Here is a 19,005-nt window from a genome sequence, read left to right as displayed (position 1 = left end):
AAGTCCAAAACACCTGGAAGGCCAAAGCTGGCCCATGCCTGAGTGATGTGGCTGAGGGGGAAAAGGAAAAGGCCTGAGGCTGTGAGGAATGGTGGGAGTCGAAGTCCAAAACACCTGGAGGGCCCAAGCTGGTCCAGGCTTGAGTTATGCGGCTGAGGAAGAAAAGGAAAAGGCCTGAGGCTGTGAGGAATGGTGGGAGTCGAAGTCCAAAACACCTGGAAGGCCAAAGCTGGCCCATGCCTGAGTGATGTGGCTGAGGGGGAAAAGGAAAGGGCCTGAGGCTGTGAGGAATGGTGCGAGTTGAAGTCCAAAACACCTGGAGGGCCCAAGTTGGCCCATGCCTGAGTGATGTGGCTGAGGGGGAAAAGGAAAGGGCCTGAGGCTGTGAGGAATGGTGGGAGTTGAAGTCCAAAACACCTGGAGGGCCCAAGCTGGTCCAGGCTTGAGTTATGCGGCTGAGGAAGAAAAGGAAAAGGCCTGAGGCTGTGAGGAATGGTGGGAGTTGAAGTCCAAAACACCTGGAAGGCCAAAGCTGGCCGAAGCCTGAGCGATGCGGCTCAGGGGGGAAAGGAAAGGGCCTGAGGCTGTGAGGAATGGTGGGAGTCGAAGTCCAAAACACCTGGAAGGCCAAAGCTGGCCCATGCCTGAGTGATGTGGCTGAGGGGGAAAAGGAAAGGGCCTGAGGCTGTGAGGAATGGTGGGAGTTGAAGTCCAAAACACCTGGAAGGCCCAAGCTGGCCCATGCCTGAGTGATGCGGCTGAGGGGGAAAAGGAAAGGGCCTGAGGCTGTGAAGAATGGTAGGAGTCGAAGTCCAAAACACCTGGAGGGCCCAAGCTGGTCCAGGCTTGAGTTATGCGGCTGAGGAAGAAAAGGAAAAGGCCTGAGGCTGTGAGGAATGGTGGGAGTTAAGTCCAAAACACCTGGAAGGCCAAAGCTGGCCCAAGCCTGAGTGATGCGGCTGAGGGGGAAAAGGAAAGGGCCTGAGGCTGTGAGGAATGGTGGGAGTTGAAATCCAAAACACCTGGAGAGCCCAAGTTGGCCCATGCCTGAGTGATGTTGCTGAGGGGGAAAAGGGAAGGGCCTGAGGCTGTGAGGAATGGTGGGAGTCGAAGTCCAAAGCACTTTTTTTGTGTTAGTTTATTTAATATTTATTTATTTACTGTATTTATATATCTTTCTTTTTTTAAAAAAATATTGATTGATTGATTTTATTATACATACAATTTAAGTAAAAACAGGAGAAGGGAGTGCCAGGGTTGCAGAGGATTTTTGTGGAGAGGGAGGTAAGTTGGGTGGGGGAGAGGGAACAGGTCACATGTGGAGAGAGGGGGGATGGAAGGGGGTGGGGGCAACAGGGATGGGGGTTGGGTACTTCCAGGTTTACCCAGGGTGGTACAAACATTCTTAGTTTTGCATACTTTATTCAGACTGAGTACTAATTTTGTGAAGTCCAAAACACTTAAGAGGGTCCAAGTTGTCCCATCCCTGAGTTATCTGACTGAGGGGAAAAGGGGAAGGGCCTGAGGCTGTGAAGAATGGTGGGAGTCGAAGTCCAAAACACCTGGAGGGCCCAAGTTGGCCCATGCATGAGTGATGCGGCTGAGGGGGGAAAGGAAAGGGCCTGAGGCTGTGAAGAATGGTGGGAGTCGAAGTCCAAAACCCCTGGAGGGTGTGGGGGGAAGGAAAGGGCCTGAGGCTGTGAGGAGTTGAAGTCCAAAACACCTGGAGGGCCCATGCTGGCCCGTGCCCGAGTTATTTATTTATTTATAGTATTTCTTTTCCACCCTTTTCACCCCTCAGGGCAGATTACAATACACATATACATGGCAAACATTGAATGACATACAACAAATATATAGACAGACACAGAGGCAATTTAACATTCCAGCTTTCCGGTTTTATGAGGGTATGCTCGATTCCAGCCACATGGGGAGCTACCGCTTCACCGTCCACTTGTGACACTGAGTCCTTGATGGAGTACTTCCTCAATTCTTTCACACACTGCTTGAAGGTTTTATGGTATTTTGAATTAGTTAAATTAGCCTTCCCACATGAAGTGGTACCTAAAATTCCTACTTGACAGATGCAACTGTCTTTCCGGCTGCATAGGTCAATAGCAAGCTAGACTAGTAATGGTCAGGAGCTCACTCTGACCCGGGCTGGCTTCGAACTCATGACCTCTCGGTCAGTAGTGATTTAATGCAGCTGGCTACTAACTAGCTGCACCACAGTTATGTGCCTGTGGGAGGAAAGGAAAGGGCCTGAAGCTGTGAGGAATTGTGGGAGTTGAAGTCCAAAACACCTGGAGGGCCCAAGTTGACCCATGCCTAGTCTAAAGTATAGGGAGAGGGAGAGTTACCTGGGAGGGCCGCATTTGTAGAGCAGAGATTCTCTGTGGGTTCGATCGCCTGAGCTCAATGTTGGGGTCGCGACAAAGTCTAGCCACAGTAAAAGATTTCTGAGGGCAACCCGTTTACACAAATTTATTGGCAACAATGTGCAGAGTTTACACTGGACTCTGCAGGAAAAGCTTCAGCTGCATGGCACAAAAAGGGAAACCAGCTTGTTTATCAAGCCTGATTTGTAATCAGTAAATGATTGGGTTGCTGTGAGTTTTCCAAGCTGTATGGTCATGTTCCAGAAGCATTCTCTCCTGACGTTTCGGCCACAGCTACGGCAGGCATCCTTAGGGATTGAGGGTTCTGTTGGAAACTAGACCAGTGAGGTTTATATTTTTATTAGTAAAAGGTAAAGGTTTTCCCCTGACATTAAGTCCAGTCGTGTCCGATTCTGGGGATTGGTGCTCATCTCCATTTCTAAGCTGAAGAGCCGGCGTTGGCCATAGGCACCTCCAAGGTCATGTGGCTGGCATGACTGCATGGAGAGCCGTTACCTTCCTTCCGAAGCGGTATCTGTTGATCTACTCACATTTGTGTTTTCGAACTGCTAGGTTGACAAGCTGGGACTAACACCGGGAGCTCACATCGCTTCCCGGATCCAAACCTGCAACCTTTCAGTTAACAAGTTCCTCAGCTCAGCGGTTTAACACACTCAGAGCGGTGTACAACATACATCTAGGCAAAAATTCAATGCCTCATTATACACACCAAATAAAACATAATGTAATATCACTAGAAATAATAGATATATACAAACAATTTATAACCAATAAACCCCCCTCGATGGACTGTCACCTTGTCGTGGTGAGGGGGCTTGCGTGTTCCAATGAACCTGCGGGCACAACGACTGGAGTCGTGCACTCCCAGGAGTGGCCGCGGGGGAGGTTCCAGACCAAGCACAGTCTGAAGACCCAAAGACCTCAACGGCGGAGCAGGCAGAGGATAACATGGTACATGTTACAATGGCTGTGAAGGTGGTTGCAAAAGATTAAGAAGCCACGGTCATTGTGTTAAACTACACCACCAGTGGAACCTCACTCTGTGAGGACTGTGTGTTGATCAGTTGTGCACTGACCTCCACACATTAAAAAAACTCACACACAGGCGTCTTCCAAAGAAAATAAAAACAAACCAACAAAAGTCCCATGGCAAACAGTGAGTGGCGATGGGGGCAGGACTGTGAAATCTGGAAGCTCCTAGTCACAGACTGACACATGGGCAGTGGATACGGACTCAGTCATTCTACCTCAAGGTCCAAGGCAGTTGAGTAGTTCAGCAGCTGTATCCATGACTGAGCAGCCCTTTTTAGGACTCACTCTGCTCACCCCACATGGGGAAGGGGCTAGAAAAGGTGCCCTAAACATATTCTGCCTTTCTTATCCCTGACTGGATTGCCGCGCCCAGTGAGGTCACCACCCTGCGGCCAAAAAAGAAAAATGAACTTCGGTACATGGAACATACAGACACTGATGGACAACACTGACAGTGAATGCCCCGAACACAGAACTGCCATCATTGCAAGGGAGCTGGGACACTTTAACATCGACATAGCAGCACTTCAGGAGACCTGGAGAGCAGGAGAGGGACAGCTGAAGGAAGAAAAAGGAGGCTACATCTTCTTCTGGAAGGGACTGCCTGAAGAAAGCCAAAGAATGCACAGAGTTGGCTTTGCTATCAGAAATGATCTGGTGAAACATCTGACCAAAGCACCCACTGGCATCAATGAACGACTCTCAACCCTCCGAATTGAAGTGGCCAAAAACCAACGGGCAACCATCATAAGTGCCTATGCACCAACACTAGATGCTGATGAAGACATCAAGGAAATTTTTTACTGTCAGCTGGACACCGTCCTATCGGAGATACCTAAGGAGGACAAAATCATCTTCCTGGGGGACTTTAATGCAAGAGTCGGGCGAGACTTCAACCTGTGGCCAGGGACCATAGGAAAAGACAGGGTTGGAAACAGCAACTTGAATGGCATCCTGCTTCTCATCAAATGTGTGGAACACAACCTTGTCATCACCAACACGCTCTTCCGCCAGAAAAAACAAGCACAAGACATCATGGAAGCACCCCCGGTCAAAGCATTGGCACCTCTTAGACTATGTAATCCCACGTGCCAGAGACCGCTGTGACATTCTCAAAATGAACACCCAAACCCTTCAGGAGCCCTTCAAACGAGCCTTTCTCCAAACAGCACTCAAGGACCATCTACCCTCAGAACACCCCAAAAATGTTGAACATTGGAACAAACTGAAGACCTTCATCATCCAAGCCTGCGAAGAAACTATTGGATATCAAACCAAGAAACATCAAGATTGGTTTGATGAAAATGACAACGAGATCCAACAGCTAATTGACAAGAAAAGGAAAGCCTTCCAAACATGGCAGAGAGACATCAACTGTGCTGCTAAGAAAAAGATCTATGCCAGTGCAAAAGCTGAGGTCCAAAGAAGGACAAGAGAACTCAAGAACATCTGGTGGACAAAGAAGGCTGAAGAAATCCAACACCTGGCAGATACCCATGATGCTCAGGGATTTTTCAAAGCCACAAAGGTCATCTATGGACCAAGAAACCATGGCATACAGCCTCTCTGCTCATCAGATGGAACCAAACTCCTGAAGGACCAAAACTCAATTGCACTACGTTGGAAAGAACACTACGAAAGCCTCCTGAACCGCAGCTCCAGTGTGGCTGAAGAGGTTCTCTCACAAATCCCGCAACAACAAACCAGGGATGAGCTTGCAGCACTGCCTAGTTTGGAAGAAGTCCGCAATGCCATCAGCCAACAAAAAAATAACAGCCAGCGGACCTGATGGGATCCCTGCTGAAATCTTTAAAGAGGGAGGACCTGAGCTGACACAACAACTCCACCAGCTCATAGAAAAAATGTGGGTGACCGAGAAAATCCGAGCAGATTTCAAGGATGCCACCATCATCACCCTCTTCAAAAAAGAGGAAAGAACAGACTGCGGAAACTATCAAGGTATCTCCCTTCTAACCTCAGCTGGGAAAATCCTCGCAAGAATCCTTGTAAACCGTCTTCTACCCCTTTCAGAAGACACCCTCCCAGAATCCCAGAACGGCTTCCGCCCCTCCAGAGGAACAGTGGACATCATCTTCACTGCACGACAGCTCCAAGAAAAATGCAGGGAACAAAATCAACCTCTGTACAAGGCATTCATTGACCTTGCAAAGGCATTTGACACAGTGAATCGCAGTGCTCTCTGGACCATCCTCCAAAAAATCAGGTGCCCTAACCAATTTGTGAACATCCTGCGACTCCTCCATGATGGCAACAGTCTTGGACAGCAATGGCTCCCAAAGTGACCCATTTAAGGTGGAATCAGGCATCAAACAGGGATGTGTTATTTCCCCAACTTTATTCTCCATCTTCATTGCTATGATACTTCATCTTGTTGATGGGAAGCTTCCCACCGGAGTGGAAATCATCTTTTTTTAAAAATAAATAAATAAATAAATAAAACTGTTTATTTTTTATATGGTACATAACAGAAAAGCAAATCATGGCAAATATAATCAGATTACAATATTTTTGATGCGTACATGCCTATCTACCTTAGTCATCAACCATTTAATTTTGACATTAAGTACAAATTATTATCAGTTAACTTAATACATATAGACTTGCTATTTCTGCCTGTTTTCCACTACTTTCAGTCAAAGCTTTTAAATCAATTTCCCCCCCATAACATACAGACATTGAGCACAAAGCATATTACACACAGACCAGTAGACTAAAAAGTCCTCATTGCTTTGATTCCTCTTGTTATAAGTTAGTCTGACCATTAGCATATATTCTCGCATCTTTCGCTCCAATCCTTTTTGGTTAGACCTTTTTCCCCTTTCCAGTCTTTGGCTATGGTCAATCTTGCTGCTGCAAAGCTATATTGATATATTTCTTGGTCCTTTTGATTATTGTTTTCTCTATGTAAACCTAGCAGACACAATCCTGGACTTTTTAAAATCTTGTTATGTAACATTTTATTTGTCTCCTTAATTACCTTATCCCAAAATGCCTGTATGGTCCCACAGGTCCACCACATATGGAGGAATGTCCCTTTCTGTTTCCTGCACCTCCAGGAAATACCTTGTTGTGATTTGTCTATTTTAGCCAATGTTGCTGGAGTGATATAACACCTATAAAACATTTTATATTGGTTCTCCTTAATTGAACCCGATAATGTAAATTTGAATTCTTTATTCCATAGGTATTCCCAGTTGTCCAATTCTATTGGTCTACCTAGGTCCTTGGCCCAGGATAACATTACTGTCTTGACTGTTATCCTCCATGTTATAGCTTAATATGTATTTGTATAATCTAGAGATTAACCCTTTATCCCCCTTTTCCCATATTTTTTCCAATTCTGATTCTTTGGTTGCAAATCCAATCCTCATGTCTTTTTTATATCTTTCATGCAGTTGGTGATATCGAAACCAATCATTAATCTCCAATTCTTCCCGCCCTTATAATTTCCACTTTTCATTTTCTCTAATAAGGTATTCTTTATATGTTCTTGTTTCTACCCTTAAGGTTGGTCTTGTAACTGCTTCTAGTAGCCTCAGCCAAAGGGTTTTCTTTGGTTCCATACCTTTTCAGCCACCTATGGATCCACAAGAATACTGATCATGGAAGACTATCCTACTCGTCCAATGAGGGATCGCCTAAGTAACCAATAAACATATGCTTTTGGAACATGGCCCGGAAAACTCACAGCAATCCAGTGATTCCAGCCATGAAAACCTTCAACAACACAGCAAATGTTTGGTTTTTGTACCTGTTTTACATTCCTATATATCTGGGGTTACATATACATTTCAAAGTCCTGAGTGGAAAACCCTTAAGCCTAGTGTTCCACAAAAAGCCTTTAAAATCTTTTAGAATGTCTGTGCCAGAGTATGAAGATCTTGTTGAAATTCAGTGTACCTCTGTCTTAAAAATGTAATTTTAATCTCTATTTCCAAACCTATTACTTTATACAAAATACCCATGTAATAATAGGAGTAGATAGAAGAATGAAGAACTTTGTTGGTTCACAATGCTTAGGGACAGAGTTAGAGTTCTACAGGAAAATCAAGAACAGAATCAGGTTTCCACGGGCTTCCGTGACCGGAGAAGTTTGGGAACCGCTGCTGTAAAGGGAGGTGGGAATTATAAAGCTCACCCCTATTACTGAACTGCAGCTCCTACTATCCCTCCTCATTGGCTGTCCTGGCTAGGAATGTTGGAATTTGCAGTCCGACAAAATGTGGACAGTTACATCATTCCCATTCCAGATTTATTTATTGACATTAGTTTTATCCTGCCTTACTCCCATAGGGTCTCAAGATAGCTAAGTCACAATATTAATTTGAATTAAAAACATGCCAAATGCATAGACATATGAATATAAAAAATAAGAAAAAAACATCTTTGTGTGATGATTTTAATAATTAAAATACAATAAAAATATAATTAAAATTGAGAGTTAAAAATTAAACAGCCCCCCAAATCCCACTCACAGAATCCCCAGCAGCCAGCCCCCCCCCCCCATCATTCCTTAAATGCCTCATAGCAGAGGTATGTTTTCACTTACCTGTAAAAGGCAATTTGAGATGGGGCCTCCAGGTGTCTCTAGGGATGGAGTTCCTGAATCTGGGAGGGCATTACATTGGCCAACACACATTTTGGTGCCTTGAATCTTGTTTCTGGATATATTTGACCTGCTGAGCCCCGTTTTCCCCATCAGCTCTAGTTTTGAAGATAAAGAACGCATACCATATGTCTTCATCTGCTTGTCTATAGAAAATCGTGATAACCATATCTAAGAAACTATAGCTGATATGGTCTATCCAATGCAACTTTCTGAATCAAATAACCTCAGGAACAGGCCTAATAACAAGACACCAAGATTTTTTTATTGGGATGTGTTATCAATAGACTAAAACTAAATTCCTAGATATACTTATCTGGGAGTTCAGCAGAACTTAGTATGTATTTCTGCTTCTAACACAGCCCTCCCAGCCTCTGGATTTCCGAGGTGTATAACATTCTTCTTCAGATTCCTGACTATACTATATTTTATCAAGTTTCATCACAAAATGTCTTTTGCCCCTAGTTCATCGTTTTTCATGGAGGAATAAGCTTTTCTTGATAGAAAGTTGTGGGTTTACTATTAAGATATCACAAGTATACTGCTAATGTTTGTTTATATTGTACTCTGATTTCAGATTATACTAAATAGAAGTAATTTTTTTAAAAGACTGAAATGAAAATAAGATTTCCATAAAATCCCACTTTTTTATTAGAGGGACACTAGTCCATAGATTTTGATCTCTGCGATTTGAGCTAGTTCCTATGGTTGCATTTTGGTTGCTAAAGCACAGACCTCCTGATCTGATTGTTCACAGATGGCCATCCAGCCTCTGCCTAAAAGCTTCCAAGAAAGGACCTTCCACCACATTCTGAGGCAGAGAGTTCCACTGCTGAACAGCTTTTACAGTCCGGAAGTTCTTCCTAATGTTCAGGTGGAATCTCCTTTCCTGCAATTTGAACCCATTTCTTCAAGTCTTAGTGCCCAAGGCAAAAGAAAACAAACCTGCTCTCTCTTCCTTATGACACCCTTTTACATATTTATACATGGTTATCATGTCTCCTCTCAGCCTTCTCTTCTGCAGGCTAAATATACCAAGCTCTTTAAGATGCTCCTCATAGGGCATGGTCTCCAGACCTTTGTTCATTTTAGTTGCTGTCCTCTGCTCAATCCAGCCTCTCAATATTTTTTTAAAATTGTGGTGGCCAGAATTAGACACAGTGTTATTCCAGGTGAGGTCTGATGAAAGAATAGAGCAGTACCATGACTTCCCTCAGTCTAGACACTATACTCCTGATGCAGCCCAAAATCCCATTAGCTTTTTTAGCTGCAGCATTGTAAGGGATCACGGGTTTAGGATGCGGGGTCCCTTTTCGAAGAAATCCACAGAGTCCAATCGGTTCATGTAAGACACCATTTAATCAAGCTGATCAACATGAGACAGACAGAAGCACTTCTGTTTGTGCTTTCAAAGACTGCTGCGCCCTCCTCTGTTTCTGCCAACTTTTATAACTCAAGTAATAGGTCATGGAAAGTACTCTCTTTCCAGCCTCCCTCCCTTGACCTTTTGAGGGAAAGAGCCTTCTTGCACCTGCAGACTCTGCGCTTAACCACCCTATGTAAGCTTGAACTTTGTATGACCTCTACATGATGCCTCTTGTTTTTAAAACATTGTCTTCCGTGTTGCTCCTTTTCTACAGAGAAAGGGTATATTTCTCTTTTGCAGTTAATTTCATTCAAAGCCCCTTGCTTAGCATTTGCAAATTTCACTCAAAGACCCTTTCAGCATCACATTGTATACTCATGTTTAACTTGTTGTCCACAAAGACTCCAATATCTTTTTCACATATCAAGCCAGGCGTCACCCATTCTGTATCTTTGCATTTCATTTTTTCTGCCTAAGTGTAGTATCTTACATTTGTCCTTGTGAAATTCTTTTTGTTAGTTTTGGCCCAGCCCTTTAATCTGTTAAAGCCGTTTTGAATTCTGAGCCTGTCCTATGGAGTATTAGCTATCCCTCCTAATTTGGTGTTGTAGTTTGGCAAGCATCAGAGGATTTTTCTGAATGTTCAGAGGATGAGAGGGATGATGGGCTTCAAAGTGAGCAGTCTGTGAGTGAATGGAGAGAATTGCAGACAGACAAGGCTGATGTTTTGGATTCTTTTTTCTTGTTCCCAGACAACAGGGAAAAGTTAAAATTCCAGTTCCTTAGGAAAAGGCCTTGGGAAGATGTTTCCAGGGAGACTAGATTAGACCTGAGTACGCAGGGAGTGATAAACGGGCCAACTAGATATTCTCAGAGGATCCGAGATAAGACGCTGAGGTCCAAATGTGTCAGGCATGATGTCATGGGCGTCTTAGAGGGCTTAAATTAAATGGCTTGGTTTCAGGCCCCTCTGAGGAGATAATGTCGCTGTAGGGACTCAGTGTCCTGTTCATGATTCCTGTTCATGGTTCCTGTATTGTCAAGATTCCTGTTTCATTGTTCCTGTTTTATGCTTATGTTTCTTTGGAGAATTTACCTTGGAGAAGTTCCTGCCTTCATGTTCATGGATATTCCTTTGGATTAATTCTGTGTTTTAGAATTTTCTTGGCTTTGTATTATATCCTGGCTTTTTTTATTACTGCTACTGAACTCTAGCTTCTTTTGAGAATTGCATTTTATATCTGTGCTGACTTTGGTGGATTTCTCCCCTTTTTCTTTTTTATATTCTTTCTTTAATAAACATTGGATCACTGAACCCTGGTGTGGTGCTGGGTGAAAGGGTGTTCCAGTGCTAGGGTGCAACAGGCTTCATCTGCAAACTTGATAAGCATGCCCTCTAAACCTTCATCTGAGTCATTAATAAAGATGTTGAACAGTACTGGGCCCAGGACCGAACCATGCGGCACTGCACTAGTCACTTCTTTCTAGGATGAAGATGAACTATTGGTGAGCATTCTTTGGGTTCAGTCGCTTAACCAATTATAGATCCACCTCATAGTAACATTGTCTAGCCCACATTTGATCAGTTTGTTTGCAAGAAGTTAGTTTGCAAGAAGGTCACCTTACTGAAATCAAGATATCCACAGCATTCCCTGCATCTACCAATCTTGTAACTCTATTGAAAAAAGAGATAAGATTAATAACACGTTTTTGAGAAATCCACATCAGCATCTAGTGATCACAGCATTCCTTTCTAAGTGACTGAAGACTGCCTCTTTAATGATTTGTTCCAGAATCTTCCCTTATATTGATGTCGGACTGACTGGACGATAATTGCTTTGGTCCTCTGTTTTTCCCCTTCATGAAGACAGGGATAACATTTGCCCTCTTCCAGTCTATTGGGACTTCTCCAAGAATTGTCAAAGATTATTGCAAGTGGTTATGATATCACTTCTACTAGTTTCTTGGATGTATTTCATCTGGCCCTGGAGACTTGAATTCGTTTAGAGTGGCCAGGTATTCCTGGCAGGGGCGGCTCGTCCATTACGCGAAGTAAGCGGTCGCAGAACACTTTTTTTTTGCCAGGGGCGCAGTCCGGGGGGAGCCTCTGCTTTCTTGTCTCGCTGCCGGGCGATCCTCTTCCCAAAGGGGCCGGGCCCTTGAGCCTCGCCTAGCCCCTCTCGTTCCTGCTCCACCCGGCAAACAGTTGGCAAAGGGGAACGTAAATGAGAAAGAATAGGCAGAAAAGACTTAAAGAACTTAAAAGTTGGCCCCTGTTTATCAACGTTGTTAATTTGGGGAAAATGGCACAATAAATTACAAATAAACAAAAGCAACCCTTTCCCATGGGAAACCTTGGAAAATAAGGACAAGACATTCAGGGATATAATTAGGGCACTTAAGGACATTGGAATCAAAAGGATAGGGGACCTCATGGAACCCAATGGAGAAATAATAAAGTGGGGTAAGATAAAAGACAAATGTGGTCATGGGAACTGGATAGCGTGGCTAGACCTGTCCAGAAAAGCTCAGGCCATGAAAAGAAGAGAAGTAGCAGAAACCCCACTTGACAGAATAATTAAAAAAGGAAAGTAGAAATAGACAAAGGGATTATTGGGCTACTCTATGAGGAATCAATTACCTTAACTTACAAAACAAAAGCAACCCTTGTAGAAAATTGGAAACAAGAGGAAAGCTTCAATGAGAAACTAATTGGGTCTTGGATTGACAATATTACTAAAATTAAACATTTGAGGATCCAAGAAGCCCAAATCATCTCCCACCCAATTAGCACACATTATGAGAAATGTCTCAAACAAATGTTGGCACAACTGTGGGGGGGGGGGGGGGGGACGGGGGACGGCTCATTCTCCCACATCTGGTGGGATTGTATCAAAATTCAGAACTATTGTGGTAAAATAAGGACGGTAATGGAAGACATAATAGGGAAAGAATTAATCTGGGATAAAGTATTATTATTATTATTATTATTATTATTATTATTAAGTTTATTTGTACCCCGCGAGCATCTCCCAAAGGACTCGATGCAGCTTACAAAGGCCAAGGCCTCAACAACAGTAGCATAGCAAATACAACCAAAAGCAAAATCAAGAACATTAAAGCAAAACAATAAAACAACAAAACAATACACCATAGCACAATGAAACTAGGGCCGGGCCAAGTAATGGGTACAGATTAAAAAGTGCTGCGTGTGACAGGTGGTATGTCGGACTTCAGGGTAAGTGCAATGTGCAGAGAATCTTACAACTCTAATAAAGTGCTTCTGGGACATAATGCTGGAGTTTCCTATTCTGGAAAGGCACATGTTTAGAAATCGGTAACCCAGTGTTTCTCAGCCTGGGAGTCGGGACCCCTGGAGGGGTCACGACAGGGTTTCAGAGGGGTCGCCAAAGACCATTAGAAGACACATATTTCTGATGGTCTTAAGAATCCTTTTGGCATAGTTGTTTGGGTTCACAGTGTTCTCTAGATGTAGGTGAACTACATCTCCCCTAAATCACTGTCAGTTCATTCAAAATCCCTCCAGTATTTTCTGTTGGTTATGGGGGTTCTATGTGGGATGTTTGGCCCATTTCTATCGGTGGTGTGATTCAGAGGACTCTTTGATTGTAGGTGAACTATAAATCCCAGCAGCAACTCCCAAATGTCAAGCTTTCCCCAAATTCCACCAGTGTTCACATTTGGGCATATTGAGTATCCGTGCCAAGTTTGATCCAGATCTATCATTGTTTGAGTCCATAGTGCTCTCTGGATGCAGATGAACTACAACTCCAAAACTCAAGGTCAATGCCTACCAAACACTTCCAGTATTTTCTCTTGGTCATGCGAGTTCTGTGTGCCAAGTTTTGTCCAATTCCATCATTGGTGAGCCAAAAGCTTTCCGCAAAAGCTGGGGCAATACCAAAGAATCATAGAATCATAGAATCATAGAGTTGGAAGAGACCTCATGGGCCATCCAGTCCAACCCCATTATGCCAAGAAGCAGGAATATTGCATTCAAGGCACCCCTGACAGATGGCCATCCAGCCTCTGTTTAAAAGCTTCCAAAGATATACCCTTTTAATTTCTGGATAAATTTTCCTTTGCCCCCATTGGGCGCATATATATTGCAGATTAAAATTTTAAGACCATTCGTATTAACCAAAACTCCTAGTATTCTCCCATCGTCATCTTTAAAGGCTAGACTGGATATTAAACTTTCTTTAATGTATATAGCTACACTCAAAGAAGATCACAAAAGAGTAACATGACTAAAACAACAAACTGGAGTAACTTCCTCCAATACTTAGAGGAGGTTAAAAAGGAATAACTAGTAATAACAATAACAATTAAAAATAAATAATAATATTAATAATAAAATAAAAAATAAATAAAAACGTAAAATACTAATAAGAATAATAATAACAATATCAACGATAATACTATTAGACAAACTTCCCGGCAAAGAAAAGAAAATTGTTGGCTTAATAAAATAAGGCAAAACTTAAATAATAATCGGACTTCATTCTCTCCACAAGAAGAAAAGACAATAGTCTCAAGAAGGTGAAGAATATGAACCACTCCTGGACAACTTGGAAGTGCCTTACAAAACAGACAGAATCCCCTTCGGGTGAATGTGTCGAGCGAATGAGTGTGTGTGAGGGTGAGAGAGTGAGGTATATTCCCCCCTTCCTTTCCCCATTTTTGTTTGTTTGTTTGTTTGTAGGGAAGCCCTACTCTACGGGCCTCCCTATCTTTTCTTTCTTCTGCACTTTCCTATCCCAACCCAATTGTTCCACCACTTTTTATATACTTAAAAATCACAATAAAAAAAAATATATATATATATATAAAGCTTCCAAAGAAAGAGCCTCCACCACACTCTGGGGCAGAGAGTTCCACTGCTGAACGGCTCTCACAGTCAGGCAGTTCTTCCTCATGTTCAGATGGAATCTCCTTTCTTGTAGTTTGAAGCCATTATTCCGCGTCCTAGTCTCCGAGGAAGCAGAAAACAAGCTTGCTCCCTCCTCCCTGTGGCTTCCTCTCACATATTTATACATGCAGGGGCAGCTCGTCCATTACGTGAAGTAAGCGGTCGCAGAACACTTTTTTTGCCAGGGGTGCAGAGGCGCCTCTGTAAATGTCCCTCGACCGCCACTTGAGGAGCGCCCCCTCAGCTCACAACAGCCCTAGCAGTCTGGGGGGAGCCTTGGCTTTCTTGCCTCGCTGCCGGGCAATCCTCTTACCAAACGGGCTGGGCCCTTGAGCCTCACCTAGCCCCTCTCGTTCCTGCTCCACCAGGCCACCGGGTGCGCGAGCAGAACCAGTGCTCAATCGTTCTCCGCGTTCGATCCCTTCCCCATGACCGGCTCCCTTTCCTGATCCCCCGGTGCTCCACCTGCCTCCTCTCCTCTCCCCAATCCGCGGGTGGGCCAAGGGGCAGAGCCACCGCCCCTGGCCTGCTTCGGGTCCGGAGGCTTGTCTGAAGACCTCAGTGTGCACACCGAAAGTCGCCTCTTCTCCTGACTTTCTCTTCAGCCATTGGGACCAAGCGAGAGAGAGAGAGAGAAAGAGAGAGAGCCCCTCCGGCTGGAGGTATCTCCCACCTCCGCTCCCTCCTTTGTTTTTGCTCCTACCTTCAGGAAAGTTGGGCATCTCCACCTCTCTCTCTCTCTCTCTCTCTCTCTCTCTCTCTCTCGGTCCCAATGGCTGAGGAGAAAGTCAGGAGAAGAGGTGACTTTTGGTGCACACGGTCTTCAGGCACGCCTCCGGACCCAAAGCGGGCCAGGCAAGGGAGCAAATGTGGCAAGGTGAACTATTACTGGGATGTATAGTTCACCTACAATCAAAGAGCATTCTGAACTCCACCAATGATGGTATTGAACCAAATATGGCACACAGAACTCCCACGACAATCAGAAAATATATATCAATGATTGGTTGGGGGGAGGGGCGCCAAAATACTGTTTGCTTACCGTTGAAAATTACCTAGGGCCACCTCTGATTCCTGGACTACTTTTTTACCCATTTTGGGTTGCATTTCCTCTATTACTTTATCCACTCCATATTGTTCAGGTTGAAAATGATTTCTTTTTGTGAGAAGACTGAGGCAAAGGTGGTGTTGAGTAGTTCCACCTTTTCACTATACTCTTGTCAGCATTTCACCATCTTCTCCTTGCAGAGGTCCTACCGTTTCTTTGTTCTTCCTTTTTCTGTTGACATAACCAAATAACCCCTTTTATTGTTTTTAATTTCTCTAGCAAGCTCATTTTGTGCTTTAGCTTTGTAATCTTTTTCCTACATATGTTGGTTATTTGTTTTAATTCCTCTTTGTTGATTTCCTTTTTCATTTCTTGTGCATGTCTCTTTTAAATGTTAGCTCAATTAAAAGTTCTTTAGACATCCATTCTAGTTTCTTTGCACTTATCTTATTTTTTTCTGGCTGGCACTGTTTGCCTTCAGTATCTCACTTTTAAGAAATTCCCATCCACCATTAACAATTTTCTTTTAGTATTCCTGTCCATGGAATCACACTCAATGTTTCCTTAAATTTCCTGAAGTCAGCTCTCCTAAAGTCTAGAATGCATGCTTAACTTCTCTCAGTTTTTCTTCTTTCTTTGTATCACAAACTTCAGGAGCGCATGGTCACTCCCACCTAAGGATCTCACCACTTCCACTCCATTGACCAGGTCCTCAGTGTTGGTTAGGATCAGATCCATAATAGCTTATCCCTTTGTTGCATCTTCTAACTTCCGGTCAATTACATTGTCTGCAAGGCAAGTGAGGAATTTGTTGGACTTTATACTCTTGGTAAAATTTGTTTTCCAACAAATATCAGAGTAGTTGAAAGCTCCCATTACTAGAATCATAGAATCATAGAATCAAAGAGTTGGAAGAGGCCTCATGGGCCATCCAGTCCAACCCCCTGCCAAGAAGCAGGAATATTGCATTCAAATCACCCCTGACAAATGGCCATCCAGCCTCTGCTTAAAAGCTTCCAAAGAAGGAGCCGCCACCACACTCCGGGGCAGAGAGTTCCACTGCTGAACGGCTCTCACAGTCAGGAAGTTCTTCCTAATGTTCAGATGGAATCTCCTCTCTTGTAGTTTGAAGCCATTGCTCCACGTCCTAGTCTCCAAGGAAGCAGAAAACAAGCTTGCTCCCTCCTCCCTGTGGCTTCCTCTCACATATTTATACATAGACCCAAAATTAATAAGAACATCAGCCGTGGCCTTGTCTTACTTAACTTATTCTAGATCCACATGATCTTTCAAAGTGAGGACAAACATTTCCAGATGGAAGGCGGTCCCGACAAAGGTTTGCTTGACGCGCCTTCCTCTTGACACGTTTCTTCCCTTTGCCTGCTATTTGTGTATCTTCAAAGTCCACAGCACTGTTGGCAACAGCTGACCTCCAATTAGAGCAGTGGTTCCCAACCTTTTTTTTGACCAGGGACCACTTTGACCTGGGACCGCTTGGCCTGGGACTACTTGACCAGGGACCACTCTCCAACATTAATACCAAAAAGGGGTTGTTGTTGTTTTTTTTGTCGTGTCAGGAGCGACCTAAGAAATTGCAAGTTGCCTCTGGTGTGAGAGAATTGGCCGTCTGCAAGGACGTTGCCCAGGGGACGCCCGGATGATTTGATGTTTTATCATCTTTGTGGGAGGCTTCTCTCATGTCCCCGCATTAGGAGCTGGAGCTGATAGAGGGAGCTCATCTGCCTCCCCAGATTTGAACCTGCGACCTGTCAGTCTTCAGTCCTGCCGGCACAAGGGTGTAACCCACTGCGCCACGGGGGCTCCTAGCAAAAAGGGTTAAGAATCAGTTTTTGGTCAACTTTAGATTTGGTTTGGGGTGCTGATTCAGAAAATTGCATTGGATAGACCACATCAGCTCTTGTTTCTGATACAGAACATATGCTTCGGTCAGCAATAGGGAAGGAATGGCAGGCGTCAGCCTCGGACGCTCTCCCTTGCCCGCACATGTGCACCATGCCTGCTCCCCCATCCCTGCTTGGAGTTTTAGAAACAGCCCTCCCCTTGGCTGAGAGGCCAGCCAGTCACAGTAGAGGAGGGCTTTTGGTGAGAGGATTCGCTGTCTGTTTCCAAAAAGTACGAGAAGGACAGGCGGAGAAATCTGCATGCCTCCTCTGCCAGCAGGGTTCCTAAGACCATCAGAAATATATGTTTTCTGATGGTGTTAGGCAACCCCTCTGAAGCCCCTTTGTGAACCCCCCCAGGGATTCCAACCCCCAGGTTGAGAAACTGCTCTAAGGCACCCGATCCCATCAGATCTTAGAAGCTAGGCAGGGTTGTGGATGGGAGACTACCAGCAAATGCCATGTGCTATAGGTTATATTTCAGAGGAAAGAAATACATCTCAAATACACCATGAAATGATAGATGACTTGAAAACGTATACCCAGAGGCATCTGTCAGCTTCACAGTTTGAATCTGAATAGTTTTTCAGTTCTTCAGCCCCTGGTCAAACATATAAATGTATTTTTTATAAGAACAAAATTATTGATTGAAATTTTAAAATTTATTTCGTAGTTGCATTGGAACCAGTGTACTATCAACCAGTGAAGATCAGGTTGTGAGTGGTTGAACGGATTATTTATCCTTGTTACATTGGTAATTAATTTGGCATCTTATATAAGTTGGTTGTATAAGGGAGAGAAGGACATACATGCTTTTCCATTGTCACATTCCCACCAGACAGTTCTAGTCTGATGTGTTTTAATGTGACCAGCTACTTCTGCAGTTTGAATATTTTGACTGCATTAATAAAAAGTTACCATGTTAGGACACTAAAAAATCAAAAGAGGCTTCCAACTATATTTGCAAACATTATTCCCTTGGCTTTTAAAAACATGAAAATTGATATTTCAAAATAAAGGTTGAGTATCCTTTATCTGGAATGCTTGGGAACACAGAGTTTTCAGATTTGGATATAATGGTATTTGTATGTTCATATATAATGAGATATCTTGGAGACTCGATTCAAGTTTATATACTAATTTCATTTCTCTTTCATATGTACCTCATACATATCCTTTGAAAGTAATTTTATGCAATATTTTAAATATTTTTTGTATAGGAAACAAATGTTGGTATACCTTGAACCCAGAAAGTAACAGTATCAATAGCACAGTGATATATGTGGAAACTTTTGGATCATGGATATTTTAAATTTCAGAATTCTGAATATGGGATGTGCAATGTATATTGCTATCAGTGTCAGGCGTTTTCCATCCCAGTGTACCATGGTACTCGAGGGTATGGAAGAAGGGGGGGGGCACCCCGGGGACCATGAGAGAACTCTCATCACCCCTGGGCAGCCTCCACCCACAAATAATCTTAGTAACCAAGATGGCAGCCCCGCCCCCCAGGCTAAAAATCCTACTGCTTAATGCCCAGTCAGTGAATGGGAAAACAATAGCCATCCAAGATCTGATCTTGGATAAGCGTGCCGACCTGGCTTGCATTACTGAGACCTGGTTGGATTTTTTTGGGGGGCGGGGAGGGGGGTAAATCTCCCTTAACTTTGTCCATCGGGTTTCAGTGTGCAGCAACAGG

The 19,005-nt window shown here is 43.7% G+C and overlaps 1 protein-coding gene across 3 annotated transcripts in view; it reads left to right on the top strand.

Moving 5' to 3' along the window:
* LOC132780326 (eyes absent homolog 3) overlaps nt 1-19,005 on the top strand; it is an 84,134-nt gene that overhangs the window by 642 nt on the left and 64,487 nt on the right. The window lies entirely within an intron of this gene.

This window comes from Anolis sagrei, chromosome X (assembly GCF_037176765.1).
Source record: "Anolis sagrei isolate rAnoSag1 chromosome X, rAnoSag1.mat, whole genome shotgun sequence".
In the NCBI taxonomy this organism is placed as follows: Eukaryota; Metazoa; Chordata; class Lepidosauria; order Squamata; family Dactyloidae; genus Anolis; species Anolis sagrei.
Note: the sequence above shows the minus strand (reverse complement) of the source record. Positions and strands in the feature narration are given on the sequence as shown.